The 18562-nt window shown below is 40.3% G+C and overlaps 1 long non-coding RNA gene across 1 annotated transcript in view; it reads left to right on the top strand.

Moving 5' to 3' along the window:
* The window catches only part of LOC141376077 (uncharacterized), a 48064-nt gene extending 31741 nt beyond the window's left edge, over positions 1–16323 (top strand). Inside the window, exon 5 of the long non-coding RNA XR_012385186.1 lies at positions 15645–16323. This is a non-coding gene — a long non-coding RNA (uncharacterized lncRNA). The remainder of the gene's footprint in view (positions 1–15644) is intronic.
* Positions 16324–18562: the final 2239 nt, after the last annotated feature.

The following is an 18562-nucleotide window of genomic DNA, read 5'->3' as shown; positions in this document are numbered from 1 at the left end:
CTCTGCTTTGATCGAGTCTAAAGTTGGCCTGGCTAATCACTGATCAGTAGCTAATCATTGATTATAAATGGTTCGAGAGAAGGGTATTTCCCCTGAGGCTTCAGCCACTTGGCTTCTAACTGTTGGGAAAAAAAAGAAAGCCACCATTAGTGTTATTAGAGGTTTAGATTTAATTCCGGCCCATTCTTCATTAAGGCAATTGATTGAGGGAAAGATTGATGCATGGTGCATGCTAGTCCTATAGTGCCAGAATCACGCCGGCTCCATAGGATGTCATTTCGCTCAACTCCAGTCCCTCGATGCAGGAGACGCTTTTAGTCACCAACCCGAGGGTTAAATGGACACTGCTAGCATACTGACGAGAAGCCACATATAGACTTGGACAGGAAGAGCTGCTTTAGTTTTCAGCTTTAGCTTGAGTAGCCTCTCCAGAGAAGCCCACAAACAAAACAGCAGTGATTAATTTAGCTTTTTTTTTTCTTTTTTACATATCTGTGTTGAGTCATTTGCACTGTGCTTTTCATTCAGTATTTTTAGTGCTGGAAATTAAATGGAGAATCCTCTCGCTCCCTCAAGCCCACTTAATGCTCCTCTTGTTTTACATCTGATATTGTTTCACATTGTCACGCGTTTCACTTGATTAGATGCTAACATTCTCTTTTCTCTTGTGTGCTTTTGTCTACTTGAAGATTTTTAGTTCACACCCGTGTTTGGCTCAGTGCTCTCTCAGGTTCACTCGAGGTTTCGAATTTGACTGAAATGGAAAAAAAAAATAGAGTGGCAATTTAGAAAAGGTAACGCCATTGTATCTCTCAGCTAACGGCTAATGTAAACATATTTTTACACAAACTGGAGCTTGTTCCACATTTGTAAGTGAGTGTGTTGTGCAGGCGGTGTGCATGAATGCAGCTCATGCCCCAGTTAGAGCTTAGTCAAGGTGTTTAGGCCCCAGGTGAGCCTTGAGCAACAGGAAAAGCCAAATCCCAGTGGACCACACAGAACGAGGGACTGTTCAACCTGGGATAACTCTCGAGGATGTCAAGGATGAAACCTATCAAATTAAGCTGTTTGATCTGATCTCAGTGGTACATTTTTTATATTTTTTTTGGAATTTAAAAAGTACTTGTATATGATACACATCAAAATATTTCATTGTGGTTTACTTACTAGCCAGTTAATTTTTAATTGTTTATTATTTAGATGTTATTAGCATCTGGTAAATACAGCCATTTGATATATAATAGCCGGGATTTTCCATTGTATTATTTCAAAGTGCAATTCAAAACTATGAAATTAGGTTAAAAAAACTTGAAGAACACAGTGGCATACTTAATTTTAAAGCATCATTAAACCTTTATTAAATTATACTGCAGCATTTGCAGTGTGATAATCACACTAGTCATATTGCAATATTGGTTTATTTTTATTACGACACCTCTGAAAAATGGCTACCCACTGTTTCAAGTGTTTGTCTATAGTGGTCAGTGCACTTGAGTTCTGAGTATTTTTACCTTGAATGGCCATAATGGTCATTATGCATGCATTTCAGCATCCACTACTTTTTCCTGTGCCTTTGAATATGCCTGTCTCTGTTCCCTAGCAACATTCTGCTAACAAAAACTCAACTTTCTAATAACAAAAACATAACTGCACTGCACCAAAACTGCACTGCACTCCTGCTTGCTGATCAAAGTGAGGTACACACCTTTAGTTCTAAACCCATTCATTACTTTCCTTTTTGGCTTAGTCCCTTTATTAATCTGGGGTCACCACAGCGTAGTGAACCGCCAACTTATACAGCATATGTTTTACACAGCGGATGCCTTTTCAGCTGCACCAACCTCTAAGAAACATCCATACTCACTCATTCACACTCATACGCTATGGACAATTTAGCCTACCCAATTCTCCTGTACCGCATGTCTTTGGACTGTGGGGGAAACCGGAGCACCCAGAGGAAACCTACGCAAACACGGGGAGAATATGCAAGCTCCAAACAGAAACGCCAACTGACCCAGCCGATGCTCGAACCATTGATCTTCTATCTGTGAGGCGACGGCACTACTAACTGCGCCACCATGTTGCCAATAGGATCTAAACTCATACACAATTATAGGCTGTACCACATAAAATAATGTATTTTAGGGTAATGACTTCTTAAACCAAAATGACAGACATACAATACTTCATTCTTTGATTCTAAACATGATGTGACAAAATATATTCGGTATTTGATTCTATTCTATTCGTCTGGGGCCGATTGCAGTTGTGACTTAAAGGAACACTAAGTCACAACTTGCACATTACTAAATATTTTTGTGTTGCACCACTGAACTTAGTTTAAATGTAACGCTAGATTCCAAACATGTATAACAGTAGAAAAGAGATGACAGCAAGATTAGTTTACATTGAGGAGCTCTTGATCATAATGATCCCTCAGCCTTAATTTTTCTCCCAAATCTTGCATTTATTTCGGTTTATGAAAGAAGAGTGTAATAGTAAGAGTTTAAGGAGTGTTTTGTCTTAATTGTAACTGTCAATTAAAACGAGAATTTCTTTATAACTGAGTTCTTCTTCCTGCTCTTCCATATGTAGCTTCATATGTTTAATATATATAAAAAAAATTAAGTTTAATGTTTTGATAACTTCATGTGTATTTTGTGTGCATGGCTTGCGATGCAGGTGTGCATTTGTTATTATTAGTGGCTGACTGTAATTCAATGTGCTTGAAAAATGTCATTTAGAATTAAATTTTCATAGGACCGTTATACATCGATGCATTAGTTGCAGAATTTTAAAGCAGTTTATTGATTTAAATGTTTTTATTGGAAAATATGTCATTTAATGTGACTATGCATGAGATGACTATGCTGTGAGAACAAATTTAGTTACAAATTAGCTAGTAGTTACTAAGTGTGAACTAGTGTGAACTTTACATTCCAGATTAAAGCTGCGGTCACACTAGAGTTTGAGCATGCGAAATTCTGTTGTACGACGCTGCAAAAAGGGGCAGGATTGAACAAGATGATTAGAAATCAAGATGATTATTTAAAAAAACAAAGCGATTGGTCCAATATTTTCCATTTCTGTCCAGAGAGGTCATGTTTTGATCCTTGATTGGTCTCACGCAATCGAGTGATGTGATTTAGCAGGTCAGAGTTTAGCTTGAACTTTCTAATGCAACGACCTGTGAATCTTGCCGCATGAGCTTGCGTTTTCAGTCTGACGCATTCGCATGCGTACGGATGGAAGTCTATGGGAAGAAAAGTGCAGTGTGATCGCAGCTTGAGAAAGAACTTACGATCAGCTGAGGCAACTCTACCCTGTACTATATGAATGGTCAGAATGACTGCTGTGGCCATTCTATAGAAATCTAATAGTTCATATAGTCAATTTCAATAATTATGCTGCATTTTAATAATCTAAAGTATAAAAAAATATATATAATATAATATAATAATATAATCTCTAAAAGATAAAGCAACAGGAAGCCAGTGGTTTGATTCCAAGTTAATTCATTAAAAAAAAAAAAAAAACACCATGAATAAATTTAAGTGTGCTTGAATTAGTATCTAAAGATGTTAATAAAATAAATAAAATCGCCTCCTTCTTCTTCTTCTTCTTCTTCTTCTTCTTCTTCTTCTTCTTCTTCTTCTTCTTCTTCTTATTATTATTATTATTATTATAATTGGCTAATCCAGAGGTGTCCAAACTTGGTCCTGGAGGGCTGGTGTCCTGCTGAGTTTAGCTCTAACTTGTTTTAACACACCTGGTTTCCAGTTTATCTAGTAAGAGCTTGATTGGACAGCTCAGGTGTGGTTGATTAGGGTTGGAGCTAAACTCTCTAGGACCCTGGTCCTCCAGGACCGAGTTTGGACACCACTGGGCTAATCCCATTGATTCAAAACATGTAACATGAAATTACATGTTAATGCAAAGTGTGAATGTTTATTTCTGTATTAACTGCCTTACAACATCTTCTCTGATTTAACACTGCATTGCATGTTTTCATGTGCATCCCAAAACTTTTGTGAAAGCCGTTGTCTGGTAAATATCACCTACATGGTCTGCACGTGCTTCATATCTCCTCCAGTCACACAGCAGAGAGATGACAGTGAAACGACGGCGACTTTGACTCTGAATTAATTGTCTTGTCAATCCAATCAGGCGCTCAGTGTGTTGTCATGTTCCTGCCAGCCTGTCCTCCATTTCTGGGGCTTGTGTTTGTAGTTTAGGTAAAGCATATTATTATCTCCGCCTTTGCCGCTCTACTCCGCCGCCTGTCACCCTGTGGTACTTTCAACCTAATGCATGTCATGGTCAACAGAAGACCTATAGTTCTGCCATTGCATCCTGTCATCGTAACTCAGATGCATCTTTCGTGTGCAGTCAGACTCGACTAAAATCCAGAGATGAGCACCCATTCCCCTGGCAGTTGACATATGCCTTTTCTTGTCCTCAAAGCGCTCCTGTGGCTAATAACTAATACCGTGCCAGCCTCAAAGCCAACGGTTTGGCTGAAGATTCATGGGCAACTGAATTACAGGTGGCACCTAATTTGAGGAGGCATGTGCGGAGGACTGACTTCTCTCTTCCGTCTCAATTCTTCTGTGTGAAAATGGTAATTTATTTCCCTCTGCTCTGCCCCGTGGAGTCTGTCCTCTCCTGGCCGGAGCGGTTGGACTAATTCTCAGTGTGCCGTAAATGAATGTAGTGGCGCACCTGGGCTCCACAGGTGTGGAACTGCTGTAATGACAGCTCCCATCACAAACATAATCAACAGACTTCTTCAGAAGTAATGCCCGCCCACAGACGCTGTCAGGTGGGCACTGAGGGCACTGGAAAGCTGTCATGTGGAACATTGCTGTATGCTGTGGCATGCTGAGATTTATTTTACAGGAAGGCTGCGTAACTAGGAAGGCTTTTGCATGCATTTGTTTAGTAAGTCATTTAAAGATGACCCGAGGTTGCTTGTTTGTTTGTTTGTTTGTTAGTTTGTTTGTTTGTTTGTTTATGTGATAGTTGCTCAAGGACTTCGTGAATTAATAATTTTAAATGTCTTTTTTTAAAATAGGAATTACTGTCTGAATATTGATAGCTCTTATTTACAGTATTCATCAAGAGCAGACTGATGTTTGTGTAAATCTTTTATGAATACAATTTGTACTGTAAAAAGGGACTGTTAAATCACACCGAAAGTGGTGTACAGTATGCACAATACACCATTTAAAAATGCAGGGTTGGAAATATTTTCAGAATATTTTTATTCAGCAAGGATGTGTAAAAATTGATCAGAGGTACTTATAAATGTGTAATGCTTCAAAAGGTTTGTTTTAGATAAATGATCTTTTATTTATTAAATGGCCCTGAGAAAAATATCAGATTAAATTTAGCAGCGCAACTGTTTTTAGTAGAAATGTTTCTTTAACAGCAATTCTGCATTGGCATTAGAATGATTTCTGGAATATTTAGGCACTCAAGACTGCAGAATTACAGTCTCATAACTGTTGCCTTTAGTTAATTAGAAAACTGTTATTGTAACGGCCGGGGAGGAAATGACAGATGTAACTTGAGGTAAGATCCAATATGCAGGTTTATTCAGCGTCAGGCAAGCAGTGGTCATACAGGTGCTAACGGGTATATTAAGGCAGTCCAGAATCATAAACGGTAAACAGGCAACAGGTCGAAAGGCAGGCGGCTAAACAGGATAACAAGGATACCAGGCTAAGGTCTAACACGGCAAGACAAGGAAACGCGTTGTAATGTCACTAGGCTAAACAAGACTCTGCAAACAGGATGGGTTCATGAGTGGCTTATAAGTGGTGTGATCAGTCTATGACCAGGTTCAGGTGGTGAATGTAATTAAGCTAAATGTGTGAGCAGGCGTGAGTGTCTGGGAGAAGTGCATGTATGAAAATGTAGTCCAGGAGAAGGCGGAAGTGTAGTCCAAGTATAGTGGAAAACAGCGATCTCCGGAAAGCGATAACAGTTATTTTAAATGTACAAAATATAGAAGAATATAAATATAGAATATTATTAGGGATTTGTTTAAATAAATGTGGTCTTCAAAGTTGATGTTTATACACTCCTCTGCATTTCTGGACAAAAAAAAAAAAGATGATATTAAACAGTTTACATTTCAGTATATTTCACATGATAAATCTCAATTATGTCTCCCAAAAGCATTATTAGCCAACTATGGTCGCACCATTAACGTTTCCTGAATCCACAGTTAAAATGCACAATTAAAGACAGCATTGCATACTTTTGTTGAACCTTGAGTTCTCAACCTGTAATTAAAAGCTGTTCCCCTTCTAGGGAACTTCAACACTGCGTCTAACCAGAACGCTAGGGGAACACCTCTTTTATACGCGTCTTGAAGCACATGTGAAATCAATCTAATGTAATTAAGCAGGTGTCGTCAGACCAGAGAGTATAAAAGCCTGTACTGAGCATTCAGTATCAACTTCTTTGCTTTCAAGAAGCACGCACGTGAAAATACACCCTCTTTCAGCGAACTTTCATTACTGACTTGCCATACACAAAAAACAAAAAAACTGACAACTTACTTTTTTGTTTTGATATGGCAGAAAAAAACTTTAAACGTTGTGTGCCTCCATGCCCTCGCTTTATTACGGCTGGTGACTCACATGATATGTGTTTAGAGTGTTTGGGAGAGGAGCATGCCCTGGCAGCATTTGAGAATGCTGACTGTGGGCACTGTGACGCTCTCTCCCGCAAAGTGCTGCGTAGTAGAAGGGAGTTTTTTAATAAAGCTCCCGTGGCGCGTTCCCCTCGCGGTTCGGGTCCCGCTCGTGCTGAGGCTGAGCGTCGACTTCGGTCGTGGGATTCGCAGCTAGATCTGGCGGATGAGATGGAGACGGACTCTGTCCTTTCTCTTTCTGGATCCGTGAGATCTAATCCTCCTTCGGGAGCGTCAGAAGCACGCTCTGCGGTTTCTTCTGCGCCTCGTGGGAGGGCGGCGTCCTCCGTTTCCGAGGAAACAGAGACGCCGCAGCAGCAAACGCAAAGAGGGTCGGGGAATCTGCCGCCCCAGTCAGTGGAATATGAGGAGTTAGTGGAGGTGATTTCACGTGCTGCTGACAGGTTTGACGTAATAGAGTGGCAGCCAGCACGTGAGCAGCAACAGCTGCGTCTGACAGGAATGCTGGATGAAAGAGAATTACCCAGCAGAGTAGATCCTCCACTGAGGGACCTCCCCTTTTGCCCCGAGCTACATGAGGCTGTTACGAGATCATGGGAAAATCCTTATTCAGCACGTTTAATGACACCGAAAACGGTTATTTATTCAGCAGTTCGTGGGCTTGGGGAAAAAGCATGTAAAGAAATGCCTTTAATAGAAGAAGATTTAGCGCGTCATCTGCGTCCAGATTTAAAATCTGCAAGGGTCCCTCCTTTGTCGTCTAGACCATTAAGAATAACATCAGGTCTTATCGGCAAAGCATTTATGACGGCTGGTCAGTCTGTCGGATGCCTGCACACTATGTCAGTGTTGCAGGCATATCAGGCTGACCTAATTAAAGAGTGCCTAGATGGCGGGGGAGCGACACCCGAACAGCTTCGAGAAGCTCTTCGGGCGTCGGATTTAGCTTTAAGGGCTACTAAAGAGGCGGCCTCTAGTTTGGGGCGATCTATGGCCACCCTGGTGACTACTGAGCGGCACCTCTGGCTGACACAAGCAGAGGTGTCAGAAACAGACAGAGCTATTTTCCTGGACGCTCCAATATCGAGCTCAGGGCTTTTTGGCAAGGCCGTCGATCGTGTCGCCGAATCCTTTGACCGAGTCAAAAAACGCTCGAGCTCCCTCGGGGACTTTCTTCCCCCAAGACCAAAAAGTCAAGGGGCTGTTAAAAGACAGCCCCAGCCGTCAACCAGCTCCTCATACCGTGCGGTACAAAAGGAGAGCGTGGCTTCCCGGGCTCCCCCTCAGAAAAAGAGGGCCTGGAGAGCACGCTCTCAGCCTGAGCCTTCCCCTAAAATTCCCACGAGGACTATAATAGTTTCGAGGAAGGCGAAGGATAAAAGGAAGTCCTGACGTGTTGGGAGTCAGGCTTCCCAAGCCCCCCCTGGACATCGAGAGCACTATTCGACGCCCTCACTAAACAAGGGTCCGTGGAGAAAGGGAGAGACCACCTCACCACGTATGCTGGTGGGGGGCTCTGTGTCTCCCGGGGTGGGTGTTCCTCAGTGTCTGAGGGCATTGGGGACCCCACCCCCTCTTCGGGGGGTCCAAGAGCAACCAGAGGCCAGTCTCGAGAGGCTGGTACCCCTAGCACATTTTCTGGCAGCGTGGAAACACCTGTCGATGGTGTCTCAGTGGGTCCTGTTCACAGTGGAACAAGACTACAAAATACAGTTTTGTGCACGCCCACCTCACTTCAATGGTATTACACCCACCGTAGTGAAGCCAGAACAGGCTCTGGTTATGGAACAGGAAGTACTGGCTTTATTAAAGAAAGGCGCAATAGAGCGTGTTCCCCCACTCAACAGAGAGTCAGGGTTTTACAGCCGGTATTTTATAGTTCCCAAAAAGGATGGGGGATTGCGCCCCATATTAGATCTGAGAAATCTTAATCGGTCCGTCGGGGCCCTCAGGTTCAGGATGTTAACCATCAAAAACGTGGTGTCACAAATTCAGTCCGAGGACTGGTTCGTGACGATAGACCTGAAAGACGAATACTTTCATATTTCCATCCTTCCCCAACACAGGAAATACCTGAGGTTCGCTTTCGGGGGCGAAGCGTTCCAGTATCGGGTTCTTCCATTCGGCCTAGCTCTGTCACCTCGAACCTTCACCAAAGTAGTCGAAGCGGCACTAGCTCCACTTCGTATGCAGGGTATACGTATCCTAAACTACATAGACGATTGGCTAATTCTAGCTCAGACTCACGATATGGCAGTTCGGCATCGAGATGTCGTTCTCACCCATATCAGGAGGTTGGGGTTTCGGTTGAACACCGCAAAAAGTGTGCTTGTTCCAGCCAGAATGACCATTTTTTTAGGTGTGCTATGGGACTCCATGACGATGCGAGCACGTCTGTCCTCGCCACGAATCGCTTCAATTCAGTCAGCCGTACACAGAGTCAAACTAGGCCAGTTCATCACTGTGAAACACTTTCAGAGGTTGTTGGGTCTCATGGCAGCAGCAGCCAGCGTAATTCCGTTCGGTCTGCTGTACATGAGACCCCTGCAGTGGTGGCTCAAATCCAGGGGGTTTTCCCTCAAAGGGAATCCTTTCCGCATGATCAAGGTCTCGCGGCGCTGCCTTCGAGCCTTAAGTATGTGGAAAATGCACTGGTTCCTGTCCCAGGGCCCAGTGTTGGGGGCTGTCTGTCATCGTGTTATGCTTATGACAGATGCTTCTCTAACGGGCTGGGGAGCAACCCTGAGGGGGCTTCCCGCAGCGGGACGATGGGGAGAACATCATCGTTACTGGCACATAAACTGCCTGGAGATGATGGCCGTGTTTCTGGCCTTAAAACACTTTCTCCCAGATCTAAGGGGCCATCATATTTTAGTCCGCACGGACAACACATCGGTGGTCTCTTACATCAACCATCAGGGGGGTCTGAGGTCTCGAATGCTATGCAAACTAGCACATCGGATCCTCCTGTGGGCCCAGAACAAAATTCTGTCCATCAGGGCAATGTATGTCCCGGGCCATCTAAACATGGGAGCAGATCTCCTGTCGAGGCAGGGGGTGAGATCCGGGGAATGGAAACTTCACCCCGAGGTGGTGGAGACCATTTGGGAAAGATTCGGAAAAGCGCAGGTAGACCTGTTTGCTTCCCAAGAGACCACGCATTGCGTACTGTGGTTTTCTCTCTCGCATCCAGCCCCTCTGGGACTGGATGCCATGGTTCAGACATGGCCGAGGCTACGTCTGTATGCTTTTCCCCCGGTCGCTTTGCTCCCAGGAGTCCTGGAGAGAATCCGTCAAGACGGAGTACAGTTACTGCTGGTAGCCCCATTTTGGCCTACCAGAATTTGGTTTTCGGACCTCATATCCCTGCTGGCGGGTCTCCCGTGGGAGATCCCCATCAGGAGGGACCTTCTGTCCCAGGCGGGAGGAATGATACTTCATCCCCGACCCGACCTGTGGAAACTGTGGGTGTGGCCTCTGAGGGGGCCCACCTCATAGAGTATGGACTGTCAACCGAGGTTGCTCAGACCATTCTAAGCTCCAGGGCTCCCTCCACAAGGAAGCTTTATGCCCTAAAATGGGCTCTCTTTTCAGCTTGGTGCAGAGAACACCAGCTGAACCCAGTCAGCTGCCAGGTAGCCTCAGTGCTGGAATTTCTCCAAGATCGCCTGTCTGCTGGGTTAGCTGCATCCACTCTGAGAGTGTACGTGTCAGCTATAGCGGCCTACCGTTCTCCCCTAGATGATGAGTCACTAGGACAGGATCCGCTAATTCGTCGCTTCCTTCGTGGAGCCATAAGGCTAAGGCCTGTCAGCACACACAGGGTACCGACATGGGATTTAACATTGGTGCTCGAGGGCATCTCTGTTCCCCCATTTGAGCCACTGCAGGAGGCGTCAGATAAGTTTCTGACACTAAAAACAGCTTTCTTATTAGCTATTTCTTCCTTGAAAAGGGTTGGTGACCTCCAGGCTTTGTCGGTTGCACCTTCATTTCTGGAGTTTGCTCCAGGCATGTCCAAAGCCTTTCTTTATCCCAGACCGGGGTCCGTGCCTAAGGTGCCCACTCATGTGGCGAGACCTGCTGTGCTACAGGCCTTTCACCCGCCCCCATTTCAGTCGTCGGACCAAGAGAAGTTAAACTTACTCTGCCCAGTTAGAGCTCTGAATACATATGTTAACCGGGTTATCAACTGGAGAAAGAGTGAACAGTTACTGGTCTGCTTCGGACCCTCAAAAAGGGGGAGTCCGGCAAATAAGCAGACAATAAGTAATTGGATAGTTGAGACTATCTCATTTACCTATCAGGCTGCTGGACGCCCTGCACCTAAATTTGTTAAGGCCCACTCCACAAGGGCTGTCGGGGCCTCCAAAGCTTCTATTTCGGGCTCAGCCCTTTCTGACATTTGTTTGGCGGCAGGATGGTCGACTCAACATACATTTGTGCGTCACTATCAACCTGATGTAGACCCCTCACCAGGGTCCTCTATTCTCACTGCGTAGTGTGCGTTCACAGTCAGCAGTGAGTCTGGCCTAGTGGGTATTGCGTTCCCCTAGCATTCTGGTTAGACGCAGTGTTGAAGTTCCCTAGAAGGGGAACGTCTCGGGTTACGTATGTAACCATAGTTCCCCGAGAGGGAACGAGACACTGCGTATTCCGCCATACTCTCTTCTGCCTGTTACTTCTTTCAAGCAAATTCGAAGTTGATACTGAATGCTCAGTACAGGCTTTTATACTCTCTGGTCTGACGACACCTGCTTAATTACATTAGATTGATTTCACATGTGCTTCAAGACGCGTATAAAAGAGGTGTTCCCCTAGCGTTCTGGTTAGACGCAGTGTCTCGTTCCCTCTCGGGGAACTATGGTTACATACGTAACCCGAGACGTTTTATTACTTTATTAAATTAAGTACAGTTTGCACAAATATTTATAGTGATGAAAGAAAGGTTTGTAAGGTTCAGTATAAGTAATATTTCGACATTTTTATTTTGGGGTAAATATATTTTTCAAAGATTGAAATCATATGCAGATATGATGGTTCTAAATAGTTCCTTGCCGTTTTAAGATAATATAGGCAACACCATCTCCTGGTTTAATACTTTTGGATGTTTTATACTTGCGTTTTGCTTAATAATAGTCCATTTAATTCAAAAGCAATCGTCAGGAAATCTGCAAATTGTCATTTTAAATATTACGAGGGCTGACTGTGATTTTGATTCGAGGAATGCAGATGTTGAGCTCAAATAAATGTTTAAATGAAATTCCAGGTGGCTGTTTTAGATGGCAAATGAGATGCATGATATTTCTCTCTCTTTGCTTTACAGTGATGTATTTGTCTGTTTCCTATAAATTTCTGGTTCAGGTTCACGTGCGGGTCAATGTATTTGAGAATGCATTCTTTCCGAGACGTGTTTCTCGCTCATGCCTATTAATATTAATTGTCAGCCGACTGAACAGCAAGGAAATGTGTAGATATAATAATTCAGATCAACCCACTAGTCTGTGCAATATGACAGATTGAATATTTGATGACTTTATCTGGTAACCACAGCTGTTATACTTGCAAATCAGCTAAAGGAATAATTGAAAACCTTTTTCAGTTTTGCAATATGTGCTGTTTCTTCAGCTGTCGTAAGTTGAAAAAAAAAAAAAAAAACAAGACGAACAAAAAAGAGATTAACAATAAACAATGTCTTCTCAAGTGTGTCGTTAATAGGAGGTATTTTGAATAGAGTAATTAAAAAAAGAGGACATTTTTACTCAGTAGTAAACACTAAGATACAGTCTAACTAATTTACTGGTTCAGCACTTTGCATTTGTAACAATTTCGATAAATTGGCATGCAAACAAAAGAAACAATTACATGGATTTGAGCTGTAATTATAAACGTAAAGAGGACCGCAGCACACCACCATGCGGCTGTCAAATACATCTGTTTCTCCCGGATGAGAAATCATTTTTATCACCGTCCTAAATAGTCAAACAATTGTAAATGCTGTTTTTTTGTCAGTTCTAATTATTTTGAATGTCTCTATCATCAAAGATATTGCCAAATGCTGAGGGAATCCAGCCCTGAGGCGTTCTGCCATCATGAGTTTTTTATTCCCTCTAAATTATTCCGCATTGAGATGAATTATCGACTTCCTTATCTGGCATTTTTCCAGCACACATCATTAACCATTAGTCCTAAAAAACAAAGTTTCACTCAAGTTCACTTGCTTCACTAGATGCCAAGAATGCAGCCTGTGAGAAACAAACATATATGAAAACTCTGAGTCCATCTTAATATTGTGCATTTTAATTGAAGAAATGGGATGTAAGCCAAAGGACATCATTTGATTTGTTTTTGGATTTGTTTTACGCTTTTCTGCTCTTTGTATAATGTATCCAAAAATATACATGTTTTTCCTATACTGAGATGGCGTGTGCATCATAAAATATTATTTGGTTACACTTGGTTCCTTGATTAAACATTCTGTCGACTAAAATAGTTTGCAATTACATGACAATATGGTATAATTTTATTTTGATGGTCTTTTTTGACTAAGTTACACTGCAACTAAATGCCAACTAATAGTTCGGATAGCACTGTTTGATGATTTTTCTGCACTTAAAAAAGTCTGTTATTTTACGGTTTATTTCCAGCAGCTAGGGTGCCAGAAAAAAATTTAAAAAGTAAAATAGCAGCTGTTAAATTACAGAAATTTACCTGTAAAAAATGGATATTAAATTACAGAAATTTACCATAATTTTAAATTTAGGAACATTTCTGTAATTTAATATCTGTAATTTTTTACTGTACATTTCTGTAATTTAACGGCCGTTACTAAACTGTAAAATTATGGATTTTTTTTTTTTTTTTTTTTTACAATGTGGGGAGTCTAACAGTATTCAGGTACAGAAATTTAAAAATCATAATGCAAATAGATGCTTTTCTTTGCTTTGTCTTGTTTCTAGTCCAAATATTGAAAAAATTCTTGAATCTAGTAAAAATAAATTGTTTTCAACTTCAGAAGAAATAAATCAAAATTAAGAGTTTTTTTTTTTTTCTAAAAACAAGATATATTATCCACCGGTGGGGCAATTAAAAAAAAAAAAGTTTTTACTTTGAAATATAAATATTTGGAAAAATTAATGAAAATTTACATGTAAGAATTTTTTTTCCATAAGTCGTATAAATAACTTATAAATACAGTAATTAAATACAATTCTGTGGCTCCTGTTCAACTATAAATCAGACTCAACCATACCTTGCGATGTGACTATTACGAATGTGCACATTGCGATCTCAATGCTGAAATGATATTGTGCAGTCCTAGTTGCAATAAAACTTAAAATCAAGAAAATGTGTTAAAGGAACCATCAAAATTAAGGGTAACACTTTAACTTGGTTACACATCCCCTACACTTACTATACTAATTAATGTACACGGAAATATGCATTATTGCATGTAATTAACCTAAAACCTTACCTAGATACTAACCACAACCATATAGTAAGCACATGAATAAAAATACTTAATTTAAATAAATAGTTACTAGCTTAAAATAAAGTGTGACCAAATAAAGTGACACTGAATTTATTTATTTTTTCCCATTGGGAGATGTTGTAATGGCCATGACAAAAAAATTAAAAATAAAAATAAAAAAATAAAATAAAATAATGTATCTGAAATCTGAAATGTATGTTGTGCAAGTTCTCTGTAAGGAACAGGTACACGCATACCCTTGATGAATGAAGGTCAAGGTTGCAATTTCTACAATCAGCTAATTTCTTTTTAAATATAGTCCATTTAAAAGTGTTAAGTGTTAATATTCAAAACTAACAATGTCATTCTTGTTTTGAGCTAATGTAGTGTATTAGTCATGCATACTCCAATCAGTGGCTCTGATAATAATGAATTTTCTAATGCCTGTTAGTTGTCATAGTTGCAAAGCACCATGTCTTAAAGGAGAGTTCACCCAAAAATGAAAGTTTACTCAAGTTGATTAGAAAAAGTTGAATAGAAAATTATATGTGTATATATATATATACATATATATATATATATATATATATATATATATATATATATATATATATATATATATATATATATATATATATATATATAGCCAATCAGAACACTCAGACGCATTCACGTCAGAGTGGTATATTAGAATAAAAGCCTGTGAATATATTTCCAGACACATTTAGCTGCTAGATGTTAGTCAGATAACATTTCTATGTCCTTCCTAATGCCAACGGTGTAAAAAATATTGGTAAAAAGCTTATGATAAGCTCTTGTTTGTTTACCTTCAAGCTCTGAGGCGTGTGCATGTGAGCGCCAGTACACACGCATACCATTAACTTCTGGACATGCGAAAGTGTTTCACTATATGTTTTCATCGAAGTTGTTCACAATACTTATCCATTCACAGAGTTTGTAATATAGTCAAATGTTTACAAATACAAGCGCAGCCGTTTAGAGCTCATTTCTGGTTAATGATGTCAGAATTTACCGGTATTTTGGAATGGATGTCTGAATGGTCTTTACCAGAAAAAAATACGTAACATTCTTGCATGTGTGAACAGCGCTTTTTTTTTATTTACGGGTAAAGACATTCCGGAAATTTTCCGGATATTTACCGGTACCACTGTGTGAAAGGGGATAATAACTGTTTGTTAGTAGTTTTAAAGTATGATCTTATACTGCATCCCTAATTCTACCCAAAACCTAAAATGTTTACCTTACTGACTACAAACAGCAAATCAGTAGTTTATTAAGCTAGTAGTGTTAGTTAACTTTTTTTTTTTATTTGAACTGTGACCTAAACTAAAGCGTTACCTTGTTATAATCATTTTTTTATTGCTAGCATAGTATAGTCATCATAGTACTAATTTGCTTTGCTGTTTATAAAAAGAGATGACTCCCTGAATCTCATAACTGTACCACAGCTTCCCTGCTATTTTTTTTGTCATTCATTTTTCTCAATAGTCTCTTCCATGTCAATATCCTCTTGGCCTCACCTGTCCACGCGAATCCTCCCAAAGTAATCTAAGCATCAAGCACATCCACTTTCCTTCAAACTGATGTGATCGGGGCGATGCGCCGAGGATGCGGGGCGACCCAGGTGACCTTGTTCCATATTCAATTTCATCGGCCCTGCGTTCCCATGGACAGGTCCTCCGCCAGCTGCTCTCCCTGTCGCACAGTTCCTTGTGCAACAGCGAGAACATCAGTCTGGGGACGACTTCGAGAGCCCTTATTGATGGTGTTGTCAAGGCGAGGGCGAGAGCAACTTAATCTCTCTCAATTAATACCCCCGCCTGCGGCCACCACGTCCCAGTGCTCAGTAGCCCTTTTCCCCCACACAGGCCCCTGAGCGCCTTGCTGACACTCACCTTTCTACTCCTAATGAGTCCCTCTCCGATTTGCTGCCATTGCTCCAGGCCTAAAAATTACCCTAAATCCCAACACATCCTTGACTCTGTGCATGTCCACCCTGTGTGAAGATAAGGAGGAATATCCTTTTTAATGTCTGTTGTGGACCCTTTTTAGATTGTAATGATGTAATAACAGTGTGCTACATTGGTGATGAATTAAAGCTCATGTGAAATTTCCTGTTTTAGTTGAAAATACATCCACATGCTGAAATAAAAGTCTCAGCAACTTCTTCAACCTCATGCTGACTTTAAAGAAAACTGGAGTCACTGTTTCGATTCCACTTTAAAAAGAAGTGGCCTTAACTACTACTGTACAGTAGGCACTTTCATCAGAAAATAAGCACATTGTACTCCTATTGAACTGCACAACATTTCTTGTGCTAGGTGGGATAGGGGTTGGATTGGGGATAGGTTTGGTAGGCTTAATGTATTAAGGCGTAAAGGATGGGTCAACATATATGTAATTACATGCAGTTTTTTTTTTTTTTGTGCATGTTGTACTAATTAATATTTTTATTAACAAACAAACAATGAACAGAACTTTTACTACAGTATTTATTGTTAAAATAGTTAGTGTTAACTAACAGCACATTAAAGGTGCAGCAGGGGATTCTCTTCACATTCCAATAATAATGATTCAAGTAAATGATCTAAATGTATGTATATGAAAAGAAGTCATAAAACAAAAACATTTTCATCCAATTAAACATTGGCAGGCCAACAAGTCCCAAAATTAAGATAAGTAGCCCAAACTGTCTGTCAACAAAGGTAGATATGTAAATCTGTACATCTCTGTTCATGCAGATCTGCCATAAGCGCTACGCGTTTATGTGCACACGAGACACGGTCGCGGTAAATTAAATGCTGAATCAAAATTTTTAAAAATCCTGAATAAATATTAGAGTTACTTTTGCATGCTGGACGAAGCATGACACCATGGCTGAAGTATTTATTTCAGACAGGTAATGTTATATTTTAAAACTATTTTAGTCAGGCAAGGCTGATCTAGATATATATATTTTTATTTTTAATAAATTTGCAACAATGAAGAAAAAAAAAAAAATCACATTGTCATTATGGGGTATTGTGTGAATTTTGAGGAAATGAATAAATTCAATCTATTTTGGAATAGGCTGTAACAATGTGGAAAAAGTGAAGCACTATGGATACTTACTGGATGCAATGTAAAAACAAAGGGCATATTAACTCTGATAACACACAGGGGAGGTACATGGGTAAAACTCATGGAACTAACTGGTGGGAAAACAGAAGAAAGGAGCACAATCATCACAAAATAACATGGAACAACACAGAACCATATGGAATTACACACTAGGACGTCACATGACAACAGACACATCATCATCTTGGAATTATTAGGTTCTATCTGCGTTCTGAATGATTTTGAGACATTGAGCTTCAAATAGTTAGCATTCCATACAGCAAACAGTATGTGTGTAACATTTGTTTTTTAAAACAAAAAGTCTTAATATGTAAATAACTAATAAAAACCCATCTCATAATATAAATAAGTTGTCATTTACTAAGAATATAATAATTTAAATATCAATAACTTGATTTCTTTTAAATGTCAGATAGAACCTTATAATTCTAAGGTGACGACATGAACACTAGACAAGACTGTGACAAGGATATGCTCATAAATTGCATTTGGACTGATGATGAAATGATGAAGGATGAAATGTCCTGTTCACACACTTGTTTATAAGACACTTGGTTTCAATATATTCTATATCTGAAGTAAAGTCCATTTTCTCTTAAAGCTGTTCACACAAATGGAGGGAGCTGCACCTGTGAAAACTGACTGGATCTAAGACTTTATATGACATAAATCTCATATCTGCAGGTTTTTTAAAGTACACATGCTATACAGTAATAACCCAGAGCATGCTAGGTGGGTACAGTACATGTCGTGCTGAGTATCTATATCTCTGAAGTGAAAGACTAGTAATTTCGTTCCACTCGCACTGCAGGACTCAGTCCAGTCAGATGCAGTTGTCAGTCCTGTAAATAACCAAATTGTGTGTGAACGTAACTAAATTAAGGACTAAGTTACAGCACTGACAACTGTATTCTGCTTTTGTGTGAACAAGCCCTGTGATTTTTGCTTCTGAGGACCTAAGAGTAGTATTTCAAGAAACAGGATTTTTTTGAATAGATTGCCAGATGACTACATGGTAAATGATTTACCCTTTAGTTTGGTCTTGGTTTGCTATTCAAAGGATTTATGACTGTCCCATTTTAGTGATTTGGCGGCAGATGTCTAACAAAGTTACTCTGAAAACTGTATTATGCATAATCTTTAGAATCAGTAGAAAAAGATTATTTCCTGACATTTTCTGGAGATGTATTAGATACAAGTGTAATCTTGTAAAATGTGCATGGAACTGTATGTTCATATTGAAAATCTGTTGTTCTTGTCCTGGGGTGAGCGCTGAGGTAGTATTC

The sequence above is a fragment of the Danio rerio genome, chromosome 9, assembly GCF_049306965.1.
Source record: "Danio rerio strain Tuebingen ecotype United States chromosome 9, GRCz12tu, whole genome shotgun sequence".
Classification (NCBI taxonomy): domain Eukaryota; kingdom Metazoa; phylum Chordata; class Actinopteri; order Cypriniformes; family Danionidae; genus Danio; species Danio rerio.
The sequence above is the reverse complement of the archived record's forward strand: the minus strand, read 5'-3'. Positions and strand labels throughout refer to the sequence as shown.